Source organism: Pristis pectinata, chromosome 39 (assembly GCF_009764475.1).
Source record: "Pristis pectinata isolate sPriPec2 chromosome 39, sPriPec2.1.pri, whole genome shotgun sequence".
Lineage (NCBI taxonomy): Eukaryota > Metazoa > Chordata > Chondrichthyes > Rhinopristiformes > Pristidae > Pristis > Pristis pectinata.
The window spans coordinates 9749517-9768762 of record NC_067442.1 but is presented as its reverse complement, the minus strand read 5'-3'; positions in this window follow the sequence as shown (position 1 = coordinate 9768762).

The window sequence follows — 19246 nt, the reverse complement described above, 5'->3', positions numbered from 1 at the left end:
GAGGTCTAGCAACATCTGTGGAAGAAAAAAAAAAGAATAATCAACGTTTACGGTCCAACACCTGCATCTGGGCTGGTGTTGCTCTCTAACTGTTCGATCCAGCACTGATGGAAGCTTTCGACCCGAGTCGTCGACATTTCTTTCATCCAACTGATGCTGCTTGACCTGCTGAGTTACTTCAGCAGATTGTTTATTGCTCCAGATTGTAGCAGCTACAGTCTCTCTGTCTCTCTGTCATTGTTTTTCTCGTTGATTTGGCAGGTGGAGAGGTAACACTGACCCAGCAGCCGGACGTCCTGAATCAAATTGTGTACAACATCACCATCAACATCCTCTCTGAAATTATGGAGTGAACAAAGGTTTCTGCTTTCCAGTGGGGTAAACAACATGACAAGTTTCCCTCAGAGTACGACTTCATCCATGGTTCGGATATCGTCTACGACCCACGTGAATTCCAGTCACTTATAAAGACACTGCTATTCATGAGCAACCAAAACACTGTCATGTACTTCAGCTCGAAGATGCTTGAGAGTATCGGAGCCGCCGAATTTTATGAAAAACTCCTTCCAATGCACTTCTACTCCGAAATTGTTCATGCAATTCCACAGAAAAAAAAAATCAATGTTTACAAAATTACCAGAAGAGCCAGTGGTATTTATCAGAAGAATCCAGCAGCAAATTGGGTGGGGAAAAGCCTGTAAGACTTGACTATTGTAAATCACTTCGAATTGACCGACAGCGAAGCTGAGAATTTTTAGACTGACTCGTCTCGGAGCACCAGTGATATTTCGCATTATTTTTAACCTCTGGATAAAACTTTTGACATAACGTAACGAAAGTAATGTTCAGGAGTAGGCGCAAACTATGATCTCAATCCGGTGAAAATGACCATAGCATGAAGGGTTAAAGAGAATGAAATGAGCGCGAGCAGTCTGGAGAAATTCAGAGCAGTGAGGTTATGGTTACGGGTCAAAAATGTGTTGGAAGTGTGTTCCTAAGTTCATCATACCCAATGGTTAATGGACGTAAGCAAATAAAGACATGAGATTACTTTGATAAGCTTATCTCCCTTACTGGATGGACACATTTGCTATTTGCATCGTAATAACAGTGATGAACATGTAGAACTTGAAGACCACGCTGATGGTGCACAGAAGTAAAACAATCAGGAGAGCAAAACTTAGAAAATCCCTGCTTAACAACGTTCCGATGTATTCAAACAGTTGGTACGAACACGGGATTCACCCACCCTTTCACAGCGTAATATGTAAAAGGTTATGAACTCGTCAGCCTCGTTACTGACATGACCATCAGTAAAAGTAATAATAAAATAATGACGTTCTTCAAGACCGTTTTTCATTGTCTCATTTGGCATTGCCGTTCAAAATAACATTTAATAAGAGCTTTGTGGAAAAAAATGAATCATAGTGATATTTGAGTCAATCGTGGCGAATAACGAGGATAGTAAACGTAATTAGAGTCTAGAGTTATACAAAATGGAAACAGGCCCTTAGACCCAACTCGCCCAAGCACATTGCGATTCTGTGGTTCTGTTGCTCGCCAATTATATTGTCGTTAAAATTCACGGGAAAATAATTGAATTCTCTCCGTTAAAGGCAATCACTGTCTCGCACTTCGGAGACAAGAATGTTGCTCACTACTCTTCACGTGCCTGAAAGTTGCATCGGTCTTTCTGCTTCAATTGCTTACGATCTGCTAACAGAATTGAAAATAACCAGATGACTACTATCAACTTCACTTTCATCCTTGTTAGAGACGGGAGATCACTGATGAAGCAGCTGAGGATCGGTCGACCTGGATCATTGCCCTAAAGAAGGAAGGCGGTGAATTCCTGCGTCTGGAAGGACTGAGGGGCTGCAACTACGCCCCTTTCCGATGCTGAAATCGAAGAATTGGGCAGTAGAATGTTATTTAGGTCAATTGGATTAACTCTGTGTTTTATGGTGAGGACAGACCAGGTCAATTTTATATGCTCCCAATCTCGAAACGGTACTGGAACAGATTGGCAAGGATCGTCACTAAATAAGTCTCAATCGCAGAGCCGTTTGGTACCATAAACATTGATGTATCCAGTGCTTTCTTTGGTGGAAAGCTTGGCGTCTGTCATGGCAGGGAATATCAGAACGAAGCCAAACCTGAATGACATTTTTTTAGTTTAGTACCACATGGTCTACGTCGGCACTCAGAGAAATCTCATCCCATCCCAGTCCTCTACTTAGATGCATGCAACCTGTCTCATCCAACATAACCATGATCTCCATCCGACGTTTTTGCCACTCATCTATACTGGCAGTAATATACAATGCAGAATTCACCAGAAGACACCTTCTTACAACAAACCGGAGCATCTCACCTGCGCAAAAGTGCAGCGATAATCTCTATCCACACTAAATAATGTCTGACCCTTTCACCTGACCTTTTTCCACGGTTAACGTCGCAAGATCGCATTCCAAAATATCAGTGCAAACAGTACCCTTCGTCATTTCTGCACGGATGGGTTCAATGTTTTCTGCTTAGAACTTTCGAGTCCGCTACCTCCTAATTCGACGTATTATATTGGTCTAAATAAAGGACCTATTGTCTCATATCTACTTCTCTTTCCTTAACATTTTACATGAAAATCTCTCCTTCTGCACATTACCTGAAACATTTTACATGCCAACATCTGAAGGCACAATCGATCCGAGGTGTAATATAAAACTGAATACAAAAGTGGCTTGCTGATTGGAGGCAGTGGCGAAAACGTGTTATCCTGGGAGGAGATCTGTAACAAATGTTGCACCGCAGGCATCCCTGCCGAGACCTGGACGTCATGCTGCAAAGCATGAGTTGGACCCCATTTCGAGTATTATGTACAATTCTGGTCACCACGCTACTGGAAGAATGTGGTAGCAATGGGGAAAGTGCAAGAGGGACTCACCAGCATGTTGCCTGGAATGGAGTCCTGTAGCTATAACGTGATTGGTTGGGTTTATTCTCATTGAGACGTCGTAGACTGACGGTGATCTTATAGAGATTTGACATTTCTCTGGAGCACAGATATAAAAGGTATTTTTTTTTGGTTCTCCAGGGCGTGTGAATCAAGAAATAGAGGACGCAGGTTTAAAGTGAGACGGGAGAACTATAAGTTTTAAACTTTGGCGGTTTTCTGGAAAGAGCTGCCAGAGGAGTTGCCGGAGGTAGCGTCAATAACAACGTTCAAAAAGCACTTGGACTGGAACTTAGATAGGAAAGATGCGGGCCGTATGCAGGTAAATAATATTACAGCGGGACAGGCACCACTGTCGCCACGGAGGAGATGGTCCAAATGAGCCCGTTTCTCTGCAGTATGATTCTATGATGCTATGAATCCACTTTATTTAAATAACTAATTGTCTTTGTCTTCAGCGCATTCAATTGCATTCGTTTTAAGTAGAAAGGCGGCAGATTGGCCCAGCGGGTCGAGCCGTTGCTTACACACCCACCACTCTCGGTGCAATGCCTCTCTGGGGTTCTAGCCGTGTGGTGTTTGCACGTTCTCCCTGTGACCGCCTGAGTTCCCACGGGTGATCCGGTCCGTCCCACATCCCAAAAGACCTGCGTTTTGCTCGGTTAATTAGTCACTGTAAATGTTCCTGTGTGCAAGTACGGTCAAGAAGGGGTTGGTGAGAATATAGGGAGAATAGAAGGATGAAGATCCAATTACTGCAAATATGTGGTTGATCAGAGCCAACTCGACGGGACGAAAGGCCTGTTTCAGTGCCATATGACTCTCTCTTTACAAACAACAATGGTGTAATCTGCGAATTAATATATGGCGTTTGAGCTGAGTTTAGCCACACAGTCATGAGTACGAAGAGAGAAGAACAGTGGGCTAAGCAGGCGTCCATGAAGTGTACCTTTGTTGATTGTCAGCGAGGAGATATAATAATCGATCTGTACTGACTGTGGTCTCCTGATGATCCAGTTAACAGAGGGATGTGCAGAGGTCCAGGTTTAGAAGCCCAGTGATTGATACTGAAAGGATTATGGTGTTGAACGCCGAAATGAAATCAATAAACAGCAGACTGATGTATGTTTTGCTGCCGTCCAGATGGTCCAAATCAGAGTTGAGAGTCGGTGAGATTGCGTCCGCTGTCGATCTGTTGCGGCAGTTGGCAGATTTCGGCGTGTCCAGGTCCTTGGTCAGGCAGGAGTTAATTCAGGCCAGAACCAACCTCTCGAAGTCCTACCGGCCATTAACTGTTGAGGCAGGTCATCCTGCACTTCTTGGGCACCCGCATGATTGCTGCCATTTTGAAGCATGTAAATATCTCAGACCGCAACAGTGACCGTTGAAGGTGTCCTGGAGCACTTCAGCCAGTTGGTCAGCATGGACTTTCAGTACCCTACCAGGTACACCGTCATGCCATGATGCCTTGCAAGATTTAACCCTCTTGAAGTATGTTCTGACATCTGCCTCTGAGACGGAGATCACAGGACCGCCGGCTGCTGTGGGGATTCGCACAGGTGTAGTTTTATTTTCCCTTTCAAAAGACGTTGAGCTCATCCGGGAGTGGAAGATAACTGTCATCTATGTTGTTAATTTTAGTCTTGAAGGAAGGAATGGCATAAAAACCCTTACAAAGCTGCTGTGCATCAGACTACGCATCGAATTTCACAGAGAATTGCCTTTTCGCTCTCTGGATGGCTTTACGTAGTTCGTCCTTGGATTTCAAGGATTATGAATCGCCCGTCTTGAAGGCCGCAGGTTCAGTACTCAACAGACTGAGAATCTCCTCGTTCATCCAGGGCTTCTGGTTTGGGAAAACTCGGTAGGTTCTCGAAGGCACACACTCACCCAGGCAGGTCTTGATGAAGTTGGTGACGGCCGTGACATATATATTCAGATCCGAAGATGAATCCCTGAATATGGCCCGTTCCACCGAATCAAAGCAGTCCTGTAAGCGCTCCTCCGCTTCCTTTGTCCATGCCTTCGCAGTCCTCACCATTGAAGCTGCAGTCTTCAATCGCTTCCTATAGTTCGGGATTAGAAGTACATCCAGGTCATCGCACTTGCCGAAGTGCGGCCGCGGGATAGCACAGGAGGCGTTCTTGATGGTGGTGTAACAGTGATCAAGTGTTTTGGATCCTGTGGTTCCGCAGGTGACAAGTTGGTGGTGGCTTGTCAGAGACTTCTTCAAGCTGACCTGGTTGAAATCCTCCGCAATGATCGGGAAGTACTCAGGTTTCTCGACTCGTGACTGTTTTTCACGGAGCTCAGCTCCTCCAGTGCCAGGTTGACACATGTCAGCGGAGGAACATGCAGCGCTAACAGAATGACGCGGAGAACTCCCTCGGCAGATTGTACGGACGACACTTGACGGCCAGATGTTCCAGGTCGGAAAAGCAGGACTGAGACGGAACCGCCACTTCTGTGCACCATGGTGAGTTAATCATGAAGCAAACGGCGCCGCCTCTGCCTTTACCTGATGCCGCCGTCCGGACCTTGCGGTGAATGGTGAAGGCCTCGGTCTGGAGAGCTGTGCGCGGAGTGTTGAAGGTGAGCTATGTCTCTGTGAGTCAGAGTAAACAACAGTCCCTGATGTCTCTTTGGTACTTCAGTCTTGTTCCGAGCTATTCAATTTTATTTTCCATGACTGTACATCCGTCGGGAGGATAGTAAGGAGGGGAGGGGGGCGCTTCGGGCACTGCGTTTCAGTTTTACCTGGAGGCCTCACTGGAAGCCACTTTTCCTGAGACAATAGAGACGCTTGCTGAGCTTCCAGCTGTTGAACTCAATGCCTGGGTGATCTGGAGTCCCGAGTCTGTCGGTTCGTAAAATCGCTAGTTCCCAAGTGGGTTGAAACAAAGTTACTTCCTGCAGTGTCTGTGGTTGTAGATTTCAGCTGCAGCAGCTACAAACGGGAATACTTGATGATTCCCCTGGACACTGCCCGCAGAAAGTCTCCCCTTTCCGGCGCCATTTTGTGGCACCTGAACTTATCAACGAATCCTGATCTGGGAGCCAGAGAATTTCAGCGTGTACAGGAAAAATGGCTTTCAGAGAATTAATACATGCTGAGAGAAATTTGGACGGCCTGCGACTTACGGTCGTTTGGAGCAATGGTATCTGCCAGAAGAGATCTGGAGGTGGACAGATACAAACACCAACGACGATTCTTCCCGAAAATAGTTTGGGTAGGCCAGAAGTGTTTTCTGCCTATGTCACAGCGGCGTTGGGCCTTGTGCATGGCATTCAGATTTTCTGTAAAATGTCAAGCACCCTTCAAATAATACAGAAAACTTTCACCCCGTCTTGTCCAGTGTAAATTGGTTTATTATTGTCACATGTAACGATGTACGGTGAAAAAGTTTGTTTTGCATGCCATTCATACAGATAATTTCATCAGATCAGTACATCGAGGTAGTCCAAGAGGAAAGCAATAACATAATACAAAGTAAAGTGTTATAGTTTGTATTGATACTGCAGTGCAGGCAGACAATAAAGCACAAGTCCATGACGACGGATAATGTGAGTTCAAGAGCCCATCTTGTACAATGAATCGTTAAGTAACCTGATGACAGAGGGATGGATGCTGTCCTTCAGCATCGTGGTACTTGCTTTCAGGCTTTTGCATCTCTATTCCGACGGATAGGGGAGAACAAAGAATGGCCGTGGTGGGAGGGTCTTTGATTAGGTTGGCTAATGTCAGTCAGTTAAGAAAGAATTCCAGGAGGAGCACAGATCGCAGATGTCTGGATAGTTGGGTATTCTTGCGATGTTATTAGTAGGGGTGAGGTGGGAGGATTTACAAAACAAAAAAGGATAGCAGGAAAAAGATGGTGAGTTTTGAAAATATCTGTGGCACTGATGTTCCAAAGGTCCATTCCGATCAGTGATTTCAGAAGGAGTGAGGTTACATGCGGCGGTCCCAATTAGGACAGAGGGAAGCGGGAACTAAGCACCCTAAGAGTGCATAGGAATAGTCAAATTTGTATCATCTGGGGTAATGGGGCTACATATGGAAATCAGTAATGTTATTGATGAAACCCTCCAACGGGATTAGATAGATTGACATAATCTTTGTGAATATTGTGGTTCACATTCCGATCTGTGCATGTCGTAGAATTAGCGTCGGTTGCTCGGAGATGGTGACATGTCGCTAACCGAAAGTAACATTTGTTCTTCGTAATATTTATTTGGTCTGCTATGTTTTGCGTCCTGACTGAAGTGATTCAATAATCTGTTGAACATGTGCCACGACTGATCTTGACAGTTCAGCCTTACCTTGGCCCTAACCCTCTGGCTGGACTCACCTGGTGCATTACCTGAGAAGAAAATCGTGACTGGAAATATGAGGCGTTCCTATTGTTTGCACATTGATGAACCAAGTATAAATGCCGAGATATGGCATGGATGATTTTCACAATTGATCAACGCTTCAAATGATTTGTGGACATTTCCCATGGTGTATACTGCATAACATTAGAATGGCATCAGTTGCATGACTGACTACTTCGATATTAACTGCTGCTTTTTTAAAAAGGGGAAGGCACTTCTGTTGGTGCTTGCTGAAGCAACCAATTGCAAATAACAGAGGCTCTTTGAATTGAAGTATCTTCCTTGTTGTCACTCGAATGGTCCCAAAATTTTCATGATTTTATTAATTTAGTAATTAGATTAATTGGGTAATTCGCAGCGTTTTTCAGTTCCTCTCGGAACTTACTCTGGGTCACAGCGTAAATGCACGTGTTCGTGCAACAACTGAGCAGCTGCAGCATGAATGCAACCGAGAGAAAGTCATCGGCTGCGAGGTGCTGAGCGTCTGAAACATGTAAAGTAATGACGTATGCAAGCTGTGGGCTCCATAATAGAATGTAGCTGCCCGAGATACTGAAGAGTAAAACAATAGATTTCCTTCGGCTCTGCATTTCAGGGTCCTTCTGGTTCTTACCACTGCGCGAACCCTGGAGTCCCCTGCGTCCTCTACTGGCCTTTAAGATATGCCTGACTGTCAGAGAATTAAACAACAACATCAGAAAATGAGAAGAACAAGGAGTTAATATGAGCTCGAACATGTCAAATGCGGCCCACGAGAATGAAGTTAAGACCTTCTGTTTCCAGGCACAGCCCCGGGGAATATTTCCCACCAGATATTCAGGGTCAAACATGAAATACCTGGGAATACTTATTGAGCAGCTCAGTGCACTCACCACCCCGACAACAACAGCTGCTGTTTTCTGCGTGCAATACTTGATTTTCAGCTTCTGGCAAGATATGGCCACATATCGATCAAAGCTGAAAGCCACCGTGAACCAGACAGAGGCTTCTGTGGCTGCACACAGCAGGACGACATTAAGAGAGCACACGGGGGTAATAGTTAAGAATGAAACTTGGACATAATTACTCCCGATAGTCATTAAAAGGACATCTACGGTAACAACAAGCAGGTCAGCCGATGACATGGCCACGAGATAACGAGTGATGCATTTGGAGAGACCGCAATTTCTTCGCAACAGAATCACAATCGCCACCAGGTTCCCTATAAGAGAGCGAAAAGAAAGGACGTGGTGAGACTTATTCGGGGAAAAAATGCTTCAGCTGAGAGAGTTCAAATTAGTTTCATAGAATATTTATGATTTTAAGATTAGATCAGAATTTGCAGCCGATTAATAAGAGCACTATAACAACTAGAGATGTAACGTCATTGGTCCACATGCTCTTCGTCGGTTTCAGAAATAAGCAGAGATACAAAAAAATGGAACAACATGTTCTAAAGCATGAGTGACTTGATGGTCTGCGGGTTGTGGCCAGAACTGATCTGCAAGAAACAAAATGTTCTGCATCGAACAATAGCAATGCTTGGACACTTTCAGACAATCAATATTCACACAATGCATTCCTTCCTGTTCTTATTTTATACAAGTCATGTCATCTAATCAATCCAGTAGATTCATCAAATATAATTTTACATCTTATACTGCATGTCGAGCTATTATACCCTGTACTGCCCTCAAAAACAGGATCTCGGCATTTCCGTCTCACTCGCCTCCTATTTGCAATTTCTTGCAACTCGCATACATATTGTTGATTGTCGAGAAAGCACCGTTTTACTCTAAGGGAAGTTAAAAACCTAGAATTCCATTATCATACTGTGACAGCACCATCAGCGCAAGGACTGCAACTGTTCATTTCTTCCTTCGCAGCCCAACAATAGCTCGTCAATGAAGAACGAGCCGCCCTTAAGCCATAAGGAAATCAGAGCCCATTTTAAGACACATCTAACCTCACATCGCTCGGGGAAACCACATCTCCTTCCCCATTACTGACAGCAGCCTATCAGATCAGCGTCTCTTTCTTTATTTCCATCCCTTCTGACCAAGAGAGGTTACATTTGTTTCTCAACAATCCACAAGTGGAATGGAAACCTAGAGTCGATAAAAGTCGGATTTATTCCTATCAGTTGCTTCCTTGACCCTTCATTCTGTCTGTTTGTGGTATTTTTAAATCACAGAGCCGAAGACAATCAAACTATAGTTTCCCTGGAATCAAAATAGATCTAATATATTGTGTCAGCAGTAGGAGAAAATGACGTTAAAAATAAGAAAAAAAAGTTAATATTTAACATGTTGTGATCGAAGAACTGTCAGGATACTGAATGGAGAGATGTCCAAGAACATTCTAACAGTTAGAATAGATTGACACGCCGTTAAACCAGGCTGTGGTATGTAAATTACTCTGCTTACACTCATCCAGTTCCCTTTTCTGTAAACTACGTCTACTGATAACCTGATCACGGCATTTTCGCCACTGCACCTTCAGCTGCAATGCTCTGCGACTTTACGCACATCGTGGACTGGGGGAGTACATGGGTTCTTCCCAAAGGGAAGCAAATGACCCAAAATCCCGGCCTTGCCTTAATGCGGTTGCGCCATCGCAACAAATAAAGGGACTGCTCAATTCTTCCTTCAGGGAGCAACAATATCTGGTCAATAAACAGGGCGCTGCGCCTCAACTATAAGCAATTCAGAATCCATAGTAGAACCCATCTGATCTTATCACCTGTGCAATATATTCAGTGCAGGCATAAAAAACATTCAGAATCGCTGAAGCTTATAGTTTAAATACTGTAAACGGTTTCCATAAACGGTGGATTTTGAGTTTAAAATTATTTTCAAGCTCAAAGTATTGCAGCAAAGGAAAAGAATATTAGCTGTACTTTTCAGTGAAAGAGTTTCAAAAGACAACGAACCATCGGTGATTTTTTTTCAAAGTCGCCTGCGTATATATGAAATGAATAAAAGTGAGAATTGAGCGGACGTCAGGCGGCCGGCCAGTAGCGCCAGGTTCCCATCCGAGAAACAGTAAAAATCCACACTACTGTTCCTTGAATAGAAACAAAACGGTCGGGCCACATGTTAACTTCCCGCGGTGTAGTAAGGAAAGGAACATAAAATTCTTGAATACACATCCCCTGCAATTTGAAACAGTGCTTGTGGACGGCTACCATCAGCGAGGTATTTCTTACAATGCCGCGACACGGAACAGGAGTGCATGCAAACTCATAAACTCAATTGCTGACCTTATTCTGACCACTACTTCGCAAATCACATTCAAAATCGGAAGAGAAGTTCAAACAGTAGAGACCATTGTTGGTTAATGTTGAATTCAGGCACTAAGCTACCCTCAATGAAACAATAGTCTTAAGTGCGGATCAAAAGATAAAATTGAACAACGGAACGACTATAAAGTCATCAACTTGTAAAACGCTCAACGTTAAAAGCAAGGAATTCCGTTTGCATCTCTGTGTAAGTACTCACCAGGAATACCAACAGCTACGAGGAGCGAAAAATAAACGGTGGCTATATGATCAAGTGCTGAGGCAATCATCCTCTGCCTGAACGATGCTTCCACACGTTCTGACACACCAACAGCCGCGTTAACGACTGTGAGGAGCTACTGAAACAATTCCTTATTATAGTCGAGGAGATCTGCGGCAGCTGCAGCCTTCTGCTCGTTAATGTTAGGTACAGTCATTGAACAAACAAGTTACATCAGCATCTGGAGAACAGTGCAACGCAAATACAGGAGTTAGTGATACGTCAGAAATCAGAATGTTACCTGGGGATAAGAGTGACGGGCATGTTGAGAAGATGGTACAGGGTCTCTGTCCGGGGTTCGGGGGGGGGGGGGGGGGTCAGGATTAACTGAGGAACAAATGAGGCAGTGTTGGTTCTTGCATTTCCTTTTCAATTTATACCTTACCCTGATCAGAAAATGGCGTAGGGACTGTGATGAACGTGATTCAACATAATTCCGGAGCCAATGCAGATCTGAAACTAAAGAAGGCTGAAGGTGAACATTATGAGGAAAATTCAACTGAAGGAGTCAGTGATCAGCAAACAGTTGATACCGAGCGCCAAGTACCATTTTCCCTTTATGCAGACAAGGTGTGATTCGAGGGCTTGGCTGACTCTATCTGCATTTTGTGGTGCCCTGTAACTTAGCTGTAAACCGCACTGTCAGCATTGTCGAACCAGACAAGTAACGATTAACTCGGTTTCAGTGTCCGTGTGCAGGCGTGACAGACAAGGTGATAAATGAAACCACCCAACAGAGTCATACTTTCAGTATTATCCCCAAATGCCTCCACACCAGACTACTCCGTGTCCACCCATGGATATAGAATTCTCAATACCCTGATACAATCACAAGCAAAGAGTGCACAGATCACAAGAAATGCAGAATAAAGTTACTGGGACTAGTCGACAGTGGCACCAAGTCCCAGTAAATATCATATCTTCATTTTCAGTATGACTATTAATTACCATATTTTAATGGAAATTACTTTTCACTTTCAAACCTCTGTGGGAAACGTCCATTATATCTGGACACGCAGCCGTCATGCTGAACGAGAACTAGGATAGGTTCGACTGTGGATTATCAGAGACACGCAGGAATACTGGCGAAGTGACAAGACGAAAAGGTCATGAAACATTTCTCTGGGCAATAATTTCGGATCCGGCGGTGGCAGTTGCGAAGCTAAGTTTCATGAATTGAAATACACCTGAAATTAAAAGAAAACATCTGGTTCAAGAGGGTCGTGGCAGCGCCGCGTTGTTCAGTGCAGACACAAGGAACTGCAGATGCTGGAATGCGGAGCAACAAACAATCTGTTGCAAGAATTCACAGGCTGAACACCAATCTCACTATATTATGTTAACTCATGGATATCCCGCAATCTACAACTGCTATCAGTACAATGGAGCGTATAAACACATCCTCATGACAACGGGGGAAATAACAACATATGTCCTGTTCACGGCAAAAAACGCAAATTTATTTCGGCAAATTACTCAACAATCTGTCAACCAGTCATCATTGAAGTGATGAAGTGATAGTTTTTGGTGTTACCAATGTTATCACACGACACGTAATAAGCAACGAACTGTTCGGCGTGGATTCACTTTGGGCAGCTCCTTACTGGCGGAGGGGGGAGCCTCTTTATCACCTTCGCCCAAGCATTGACGAAGGAGAAAAATGACCGAACTCTGACATTGAAGGCTATTAGGTATCGATCGGTCACTGTCACCATTTAACCATGCATGAGAGCAACGGCAACACCAAACACGCTGGAGGAATTCAGCGGGTCAGGCAGCATCTATGGAGGGAAATGGGCAGCATACGTTTCGACACGAGACCCTTCCTCCACATGGTGGGTTTCGACCCGAGCCGTCGGCTGACATTTTCCCACGGTCGATGCTGCCTAACCCGCTGAGTTCGTCCAGCGTTTTCTGTTTTGCTCCGGATTGCAGCATCTGTCGTCCGTTGTGTCTCCATGGGATCAAGGGGACGGATAAAAGGGAGGACAACATACAGCAAGGGGAAAGCACTTCAAATGCGGAAATCATATGTGTCATTAAGGAACACAGTACATGTGTACTCGTTGCAGCGAAATATTCCCTGCAGCACTATTTCGTTGGATAGATTACTTGGGACAGTGTGGTTTGGTCAGGCAAGGTCAGCTCAATCACTTAGGTGATTCAAGAGACCAACTCCGGCATTCACAGACTGAACAATGTTCAGTCCTATCGGCCTCTCAGAATGCAAGCTTTACGTGCTGTCGTGAAGCAACATCTGGGCATAATCCGGTTTGGGCTAATCAACGTCAAACACCATTCCGAGGAAAGAAGTACAGGGCAAAGAGTATGGAGAACACGATTGAGTCTAGACATTGGCATTGCCACCGTAAAATATGCAGCAGGAACCACCCGGTCTCGCCATTAACGAGGAGATCATCACCACCTCAATATTTCGGCTACATTCACACAGATTTTGCAGTCCCTGGCACAAACAAAAAACGGAAACCAATAAGTCATAAGTGTACCAATGCAGAGAAGCAACTGAATGGAAATGAACATGTTCTGCATTACGTAAGCAGAGCTAAGGAGTGGTAGCTGATCTATGTTTTTTTTTCTCGAATTTCCCTGTCGGTAGTTCTTCGAATAAAATGACAGTTTCAGTGGGAGAACACCTCCAGCCGCTCGAATGAAGCCCTCAGTTATTGAAATGAGGTGCAGACGGAGTGGGCGTTCATGGTCGATGTACATAAAGATGGCTAAAGTGAGGAGGTAAAGAAGAGGAAATTGGATTATTGCACTGATGGTGGCATTTAAAGCAACAAACGAACATGGATTGCTAGAACTTTGAGTACCTCCGACAGTGTAGACCATTCTGCGTGTGCCAGTTCAACGAGCTATAAAGATTGCTCCTGCCTTCCAGGATCTGAACCCTAACCCTTCAGCCACAACTCCTCAAGCACATTTACGGATATTTCCTAACTGTGGACAATGCTCCAACATTACCATCGCCACATTGAAAGCACCCGACAAGCAGCGGGTGATCAAATTTTGCCCGGCCTCCAATCCAACTCCTGCACTCATCTGTCAGAGTCAAGGCGGCGGATGAGAGAGAAAATAAAACCACTGATATAAGTTTCACAAACCAAGGCGATCAGAAGTGACTTGTCTACCTTAAAGCCTTTCTTTGAAATTCGGATAGAGATAGAAGCGGGATGTGTGTTGAAGAGCTGTAACTGCGAACGCTGCAGACGAAAGGACCCAAAGATTCACTGAACATAGTGAGGAAAAGAAATTGGATCCAAAACCTACCAGGTCCGGGATGACCATAATGTACGCATTCATCCATTTCTGTTTTCCGACATTCCCTTCCAATTCCCCAAGTTCCTACCACTCACCTGCACCTACGGCACAGTCACAGTGCCCAATTGGATGCTCGGACATCTCCAGACACATGAAGCAAGTAACGGTGTGGAAAACCGTATCATGGTGCTCGGTAGAAGGAGGTGGTTGCAATAACCTTGGTAGCGATGGTTAATTGTGGCAAAACCGCAGTTATCGGTTTCTGCGAGATATACTGAAAGAGTTCAAGCTCGAAAGAAATTCGAAAATCTTTGACATGAGGGGATGAAGCGAGTTATCGGTCGGATACTGATGGCTTCTGGTCAGAAACAGGGGGGATCAGGTAATTTTTCACAAACTGTAATGAGAAGTAACTCCTATAATATCCCTGTCATCTGTTAGCCCCGGCGGGTATGCCATTGATGTCATTGTTACTGCTTCAGCTTGTGATGTTGTAACTATATTGGTCAACTTGTTTGACCCATTTTGATCACTTCCTGTTTGAGCCCAGAATCCTTTAACAAATCCGGTTACGTTTGTGGAACATCTGGATTTATCCCATTTCAACCTGCAGGTATTTAATTCGCCGATACAACAATGTTATGTCCGAAGCGGATGATCAAGTAATTATAGTTCAAGTAATTATATTTTCATAGTTCAACAAGGAAAACAAATGAAGAGAATTCTGATGCTGAGAAGTATTGTGAGATAACATGTAGGTGCGTCATCTCACAATACTTCCCAGCATCTGTAACAAGGAAAGATCATTATTTACTGCAATCTTTGCAATTGCCACATTCAAAACATCCACAGTAACTTCAGTTTCAATGAGCTGGATTAATGTGTTGGAGGTATTTCCAAAAAGGGAGATTATACAAATGTACGGAACTAGTCTCTTCATCATACTGAGTATATATCCGGAGAGAGCTGTGAATGCTGGAGTGCAACAGTCTCACCATGTTTACGTCATTAACGTAATATGAAGGTCAAAGCACGGTATGAAACCACGGGCAATGTTGGCTACCGTAGACTCACTGGATTCGGGTCATGTTCAACTGTCTTCTGTCAAGAAAGAAGTCCGTCATAAAATTTCTGAAATGTAGCAGTTTTGTTCTGAGAAAAGAATGGACAAACTAGCTCTGTTCTCCCTGAAACGGATGACAGAAACAAGGACACGATTGAGGAACCTAAAATTATGAGGGGTGTAGATAGGGTAGGCTGTCGGGAAAGTTCCCCATGTCGGAGGTATATAACACTAGAATGCATGGGTTTCAGGTAAGGGGAAGAATTCGGAGACTAGAGGAGGGAAACGTTCTTCACCCAGAGATCAATAGGGATTGGAATGCGTTGGCTGGCGGCATCTGTGAAGTGTCTGCCTGAATGCTTGAATCGCTAAGGCAAACAAAGGCATGAACCAAGACTATGTCGATGAGATTAATACGTAAGTGTGCCAACTGGTCGATGTCGACGAGTTGGGCGGAATGACCTATTTTCACGCGGTGCGATTCTACGATTCGAAATCATGACTGTGTCTCCTATAAGTCTGTGTAAAGGTGTCCTCGTTTTATCTGCAGAAGGGGGGAACTGATTGCTGCAGATCATGCGGTGGTAAAACAAATGAACGATGCATGTTGGTTATGTAGACACCAGGAAATTATTCCTCTAAACTGTCATGAACTCAAATGTGAATGTGTAAACACAGTATCACCATAGACACATGCACGTACAGAACGTGACGAGGTGTTTTACTGATTTGCCTTCTGGTCTGTTCCGAAATTACCTCTGTTATCGTTCTTTCTCTCTCACTCTCTCTCACTCTCTCTCCCTCTCTCTCACTCTCTCACTCTCTCTCTCACTCTCTCTCTCACTCTCTCTCTCACTCTCACTCTCTGGCAGTTAAGCAAGTAACAATTATGATCCTGTCGCGAGGGACGTGCGGTCTTTCCAAATATATCATATGCATAGAATGCATAACCCGTAATCTGGTGACAATGGCGGCGGCCGATCTCCTGGTCGTCATATACGATCCAATGTTAAACTACATTCACCATTGTATATCCCAGGTTGATTTCTATTCATAACCCCTTTATGTAGTCTCTTAATGGTGTTGCGAATTGCAACCACGGCAAGTTATATCTGGCTTACATTTGCTTTCACCTGTGACCAGTTTCTGGCCATTAGTAGTGAGAAAATGTAAACAAGCTATTGAACCGAGTGAACGGTGGCTGTTGTTACAGGAAGAATGAGTGCGCTGGGATGTTGAGAGATTATTAACTGATACTTTACCAGGAGACCTGCTGACATCATGGATAATGTTCCTTGGTACCTTCGGGTTAAGACGAGATTCTTCACCTCACCCGCATGGGCGGAATTTGAATTCGCACATTTCACTTTAACTCATTATTTGCCGTTCTTCCGGATTTTTCCACTGAATGTTCTGACGGTGGGGTGTATTTCATATACAAGAAGTGGTTCTTGGGGTATCCGGAGCCGCACCAATGTACAGAATGACAAGGACCAGGAGATAGAGAACCGAAAGAAGTCCATTGTCTTACATCGAGAGGGTTTGGTCAACGGACGCCTTCCTTTTTGCGAGGTACGATCCAATAATCTCCATTCAGTTCAGTTTTTCCTGGGTTTCTTGATGGCATGCGTGGTCAATTTTTCCTTGATTTTAACGCGAATGAGCATTGCAGACGTTGCCGTACCATGAACAAAGTAACTCCGAAGAAGGTAAGATGAAAATATCTCCATGAACTGAATCTTCTTGTTGAATAACAAATTGCGAACTACTTTGTGTAGAAACCAACGCTGGTGCAATACAAAAAGTTTATCATATGTAAGACTTAATTCTATTCAAGTAATATTCATTGTAGTGCGAAGTGTTTCTTAAAAGCACCTGACAGAGATTGTTGCACCAACTGCATATATCTCCTACAATGTGTAAAGTATATTCCACTGTCAGAATATATTTGCAATATTACAGATTATAAACTGATTCTCCTTATGTGAAGACCAATATTGGAAAAGATGATTGTTGCATCAGAATTTATCTTTCCACTTGCACAGACTATTTAACAACACAAGAACTTGAAACTTTCCTCAGGAGAATTTGTAGTTCGAAGCACAAACGAACTTTCGAAGATGGTGATCCGAAGCAGGTGGAACGGTGACAAAGCAGAAGAACTTGCTTCAACCCTTCCCCAAAAACACCCTTGATGGCGCTTAACCTGTTTGCACACCGATGGACTGAGATCACCAGATTTTGGTCCAATATGTGATCGAAGGACACTGGTGATTTGAAGTTGATTCAATCAATCGGTGAAGATCCTTGGATATTTTTCGGAAGGCAGATTCCTTTCTGTCCCTCCCTCCCTCCCTCCCTCCCTCCCTCCCTCCCTCCCTCCCTCCCTTCTTTCACTTCCTTCCTTCCCTCCCTCATCCCGTCCATCCCTTCCTTTCTCCTTCCATGCCTCCATCCTTCCTTCCCTCCATCCCTTCCTTCCTTCCCTCCTTCCCTTCCTTCCTTCCCTCTATATTGTGGAAGATCATGGCTGTTACGTGAGTATGACAACAATGACCACCACCTGGTCGGATGACAGCCCTGCACCTACCTGGTCGGAAGACACACCACTTTCAATAAAAGTTTGGCTCCACCCCCACCTATTAGTGCACACCTAACGATTGGTCGCTTTAAACACCTCTGTACAAGGCACACTTGGGCGATTGGCCAGTTTGAACATCCTGACCTGGACCACCCAGACCTCCAGCAGTATAAAGAATGCCACATGCTTGGTTCTGGTTCTTCTCTGTTTCCGAGGGACACTGAGGTAAACTGTGCACTGCTTAAGAGTAATTAGTCAAGGATCCCTCTAGCGTGGAGCCGATGCTTGCACTGAGTCAAGGAGGGTGTCAGGAGTCGTATTGTTTCTTCCTTGATGTGTTTGTACCCAGTTTGGTGTGTGTGTGTGTGTGTGTGTGTGTGTGTGTGTGTGTGTGTGTGTGTGTGTGTGTGTGCATCTCACCTTGTTGCGATCACCCCACGTTCGCGATCACCCATGTGCATCTATGTATAGCCCCCGTTATCATTTCCTGTCTTTATCTTTGTAAATACAATCATTTTAACTCCAAAGACTGTGTTCAGAGTCCTTGCCCTTTGAGACCTTACGAACGTATTACAACATTCGGCGCTGAGAGCAGGGTCTTGAAGGTCTTGGCTGGACACAGACGAGGGGAAGGCTGTTTTGGGACAGGGGGAAGAAGTCCAGTGCAGGCACTGAGGATAAGATTCCCGGGTAGACCGATGTGAGTGAGGGATTCCCGAGCTTGGCCAGCATGCTGGCAGACCACGGTAAGCCAGAGGACTGGGATGAGCAGATAGACCATCGTGGTGAGAAACTGGGGCACCACGTTGTCCTCCTCCTCAAGAAGTTGGGGTTCCCAAGGGCCAAATGGAGTCAAAGGGGTGAATTCTGTCTGTTTGCTTCCCTCCTGAGACGCCAGGTCAGGATTACTAGCCAGGCACAGAATACATGTGTCCGGAGAGACAAGGAGATAAAGGAGCTCCAGAAACGCTGCTGTATGCTGCAGGAGGCAGTCCAGCCTGTCCAGACCCAAGCCAATGACCTCAAGGCTAGAGGTACTGAGGTCGCCTGCAGGCTGATTGAGTCAGCTACAGCAGGGGCAGGCAGCCCGCCGGTCTGTCTGGCAGCTAGACCCATTAAAAATTCGCGCCCTGGTCCGGCGCGGTGACCAGCTGGACGCATGACTGGAGGATGGGGATAGATGTATAGATACTGATGAGGAGGGGCTGCACGAAGAGCCAGGGCCCCATCACACCTGCCCTCCCCCTACCCACCCAACTCCTGCATTCTCGACCCGTCACCATGCGGTCCCAGGTCCGCCACAGAGGGAGGAGAGTCAGGTTGAGGCCCCCGCAGGGGGATATGCCCGTTGTCCCTCGAAGACGACGGAGACCAGAGATTTCTCAGCCAAGGAGCTGAACCAGCTGGCTGATCGGTACCGCCAGCGGCTGGGCGAGCACCTGTTCGCATGGCTGCTC